Source organism: Crocodylus porosus, unplaced genomic scaffold (assembly GCF_001723895.1).
Source record: "Crocodylus porosus isolate Cpor-Errol unplaced genomic scaffold, CroPor_comp1, whole genome shotgun sequence".
In the NCBI taxonomy this organism is placed as follows: Eukaryota; Metazoa; Chordata; order Crocodylia; family Crocodylidae; genus Crocodylus; species Crocodylus porosus.
Window position 1 is genome coordinate 18,048,478 of NW_017728920.1, and position 4,516 is coordinate 18,052,993.

Genomic DNA, 4,516 nt, shown 5'->3' on the forward strand with positions numbered 1-4,516 from the left:
GTTATCAGTCTCATAATCCCTTTCCCTCCACACTGACTTAATTTTGGTCATGACAGAGTTGTGAAGCATGGGATTCTTCACAGATAATTGACTGATGGTATAAACATTTTGCTTTCATTTGGGGAACTATGAAAAAAACTCCCATCATCCCTGTTTCTCAGCCTTCCTTCCCTCATTCACATTTGAAAAAACTATCATTCTGCTTTTTCTGATAGGAGTCACTGATTCTTCCACCTTAAATATATTATTCTATATTTTGAAGATTTCTGAACTGCATGTAAGACTGAGGTTGCCATGTGGTAGCCTTGCTTCTGAAGCCAGAAAATAAGCTCATTGCCATATGAAGTATTGAAGGATCTACAAATATTTGCAAGGAAAGAATTCAGTGCCTTCAACAGATTATCTTTTTGTTTGTATCCCGTGAGCCTGAAATTCTTAACTTTGTTCCTATTCTCTAGTACATCAAATGTGTAGTATCAGATGTTTATCATCATTCAGTAAGTCCAACATGTCAATATCACCAGCTATGTTCTTCTGATCAGCTACTTGTATATTGAGCCCTTGCAGTTTAATAGCCTGAACTTTCAATCAGCGTTGTTTAGAAAGTGTGTACATAATCCACTACTAGAAGCTGCATCTCAGGAACTCTATATATCTTGCAACCAAGCTATGAAGAACATTCAGATCAATATCACTACCTCATGGATGGAAGCAAAAATTGTTTTTACTTTCACCGTACCTTCACATTGTGACTGAATTAACTAGACAGCTTACCAAGAGAATACCTGTATCTTCTGTGGCACACAACTGCTAGCTATATCACTACAGGCTGCCATAGAAGCCCTGTTAACTACTATTAGTCTAAAAATGGTCCTTCACAGTGCTTTGGTATTTTGAGATCTGCTCTTGTCTCCTCCTACAGCCTCTCTCCAAAGTTTGGCTCTGCAAAAACATACCGACATTTGATAAATAAATAAATTAATTAAAACCTGAAACAGAAACAAACTGTATAAATAGGAATTAATAAAATTAGGAACAGATGCTGAAACAACATAACTCTAATGACAGCTGTCTTTTTTGTGCTTTTCCAACACAAATCAGAATGCCAGGTTGACAGTTGGTATCCTTAGAAACATATGCATCTGATGTGTCATTGGCACTGCCTGTTCAACTTAGGACAGGTTTTCACATTTTCTTGCAAATACTTTTTAGAAAGCTTTGGTTAGTTGCTTAGATGTATGCCAGGTCTTCCCAAGTAATTTGCATGATGCCCAACTAGAAGCAGCCTTGGTGTGACTGAGTATTTTTTCCACACTTGGTAAACTGTATGCATACCATCTGGTCAGTGTGAAAATCCCCACCCCCTTAGTTGGATTTTGTGTAGATCATGCTGTACTGTGTTGTAAATTTAGCTACTATAATATTAGATATTTTTTCCATACAAAAGTTGCATCAGATCCTGAGTTGATAAAAATCAGAATAACTCAACTGAAATCAATGAAGCTTGGACAATTTACAATAAGGCTCTTGGCTGTATCTGTATCCAGAAAGATACAGCCAAGTTTATTGTTTATTTATTAGTACTGCTATTTTTCAATAAGGCTTTTGTTTATAATTGAACATGATGTTCCTTGCAGAGGTAAATGATCAAGGACCATTGCCTTTATATAGTGTAACAAGGGGACCAGCAAGGTGAGTGGCTAGTCTCCTCTTGAAGATTTCCAGAGTAGGTGATTACACCACCCCTGGAGGGAGCTTATTCCACAATCTGGACACCCTGACTGTGAAGAAGTTTTTCCTAATGTTGAGCCTGAATCAATCTTCCAGGAGTTTGTGGCCATTACTGCTGATTTTTCCCTCAGATGCCCTGGTGAACAGCTGCTCGGTTAGCCCTTGATGTACTTCCCTAGTGCAGCAGTAAGCTGCTACCAGGTCCCCTCTCAGTCTTCTTTTCCTCAGGCTGAATAGTCCCAGATCCCTCAGCCTTTGCTCATATGGCTTACTTATTAAGACTGTGATCATACAGGTGACTCTTCTTTGGACTCTCAAGCTTCTCTACATACTTGTTAAAGTGCAGTGCCCAGAACTGGACGCAGTACTCCAGCTGTGGTCTCACCAGTGCTGAGCAGAGCAGAAGAATCACCTCCTTGGTTTTGCTGGAGAGTATTATTTGCTGCCAGAGTATTATTTGCCCTACTGGCTACAGCATTGCACTACCAGCTCATATTCATACTCTGGTCTATTATTACCTCCAAGTCCCTTTCATTCATGGTGTTAATAAGTTTGGTGCCACCAAGCCTGTAGCTGCATTGGGGGCTGCTCATCCCAAGGTGGAGCACTATACATTTCTTGACATTGAACTTCATTAGGTTCTGATCTACCTAACTTGCTAGCCTGTCTATGTCCACATGTATCTGTAACCTATCTTCAAGCATGACCACGCTCCTCTGTAACTTGGTGTTGTCCGTCCACTTGGCCAGTGAGCCCTTCACCCCCACATCCGAATCGTTAATAAAGATGTTGAAAAGTACTGACCCCTGCAGGACACTGCTGCCCACTTCTTGCCAGGATGACAGATTCGTTTGCTATGACTCTCTGGGTTCTATCCTACAGCCAATTTCTCACCCACCTGACTGTCTTGAAGTTAAGCCCACAATCCTCCAATTTTCTCATGAGAATATTGTGGGATACTAGATCAAAGGCCTTTTGGAAGTGAAGTTATACAATGTCAACCTGCTCTCTCATGTCCAGGTGGCAAATTACCTGGTCATAGAAGGAGATGAGGTTGGCAAGACCTGCCTATGATGAAGCCATGCTGACTGTCATTCAAAATCTTACCTTCTGCAAGCTTATCGCAGATAGACCCCTTGATACACTTTTCTAGGATTTTCCCTAGGATGGAAGTTAAGCTGATTGACTTTTAGTTACCCAGGTCCTCCCTCCTGCCCTTCTTCTGGATGGGCACAACATTGGCCCTTTTCCAGTCCTCAGGGACTTCTCCAGAGTGTCACAAGTTGTGGAAGTGTTTCACTAGGGGTTCCACAATGACTTCAGCCAGCTCCTTCAGCACTCTCAGATGAAGACCATCTGGTCCCTCGCTGACTTGTATATGTCAGTTTTTTTTAATTGGTCATTCTACGGCAATAGGAGGAAGGCAATTTTTCCTACTGTGTTCATGCTCTACTCTATCTAGTGTGGTTTTCTCCTTGGTCTGGTGAAAGACCAAGGCAAAGTAGCCATTCAGGAGTTCAGCTTTCTCCCAGGTACTGGTAACCAGCTCTCCTGCAATGGCCCCATGCTTCCATTTGTTTTCCTCCTGTTCCCTATGTACCTAAAGAAGGACTTCTTGTTTTCCTTGATTCTCATTGCAAATCTAAGTTTGGTCGCCACTTTAGCCTGTCTTATCTGTTCCCTGCAAATATGGGCAGTCATGGAATAGTTCTTCTTGGGGCCCGCCCCAAGCTTCCATTGTTTATAAGTCTCTTTCTTCTTTCTTAAGAGGAGCATGGTTTTCCCCTGTTTAGCCAAGAGGACTTCCCAGCCCTTCTGTTACCTTTTCTCTGCATGAGAATGGACTTCCTTTGTACTTCAAGGATTGTTTCCTTTAGGAACAACCACTCTTCGCACAACACCTGTCACCTTCAGTCCCTGGTCCCTCAGCACTTGCCCTACTAGTGACCTACGCTTGTTGAAATTTGTATTTTTGAAGTCCAAGACTTCAATTCTGCTATCTGATTTGTCTGCCTTATGTCAGACAGTGAACATGATGGTTTCATGGTCATTGTTGCCTATACTTTCCTCTATATTTAAATCGGTCACCAGGTCATCTGCTTTGACCAAGTCTAGCAGAGCATCACCTCTGGTTGGCCCATGCACCTCCTGAGCCAGGAAGAGCTCCTTGACACAGGTCAGGAAGGACTGTGACCAATCCAACTTGGCTGAGTGTCACTCCCAGGAGATGTCTGTACAATTAAAATCACATGTGTTTTCAGTCACTTCTTGGGTGAATTCCAGATCAAGATGCTCCTCCTGGTCTGGTGGACTTTAGTATACACTTACAGTTAGGTCTCTCACACTGCATTCCACCCCCGCCCCGCAACTCGACCCAAAGGGTTTCAAGCTGTCCATTTTTGGAACCTATGTCAGCTACCAAGAAGCTACCACCACTGCTGGCCCTCTGAGCAATCCTTGCAAAGCCAGCAGGCCAAGGAAAGCTACATGTCCCTGCAAGCTGATATTAGCGACCAGGGTGGAGGCTAGAGACCCTCTGGGTTAAAATTCGTGGGGAACACAGCACAGGGGACACAACGGTGGGAGGCTACCCAAAGTCCTGAGCTTGACCAGGAGTTTACCTGGGAACTGGCTGAGGCTGCACGCTCCAGGATCATGGTTGTCATGGATGACTTCAATTACCCGGACATCACATGGGAGGATCACTCAGCAAAATCTGAGTGGTTGCAAAGCTTCCTCTCATGCGTGGATGACCTCTACCTGACTCAAGAAGTCTATGGGCCAA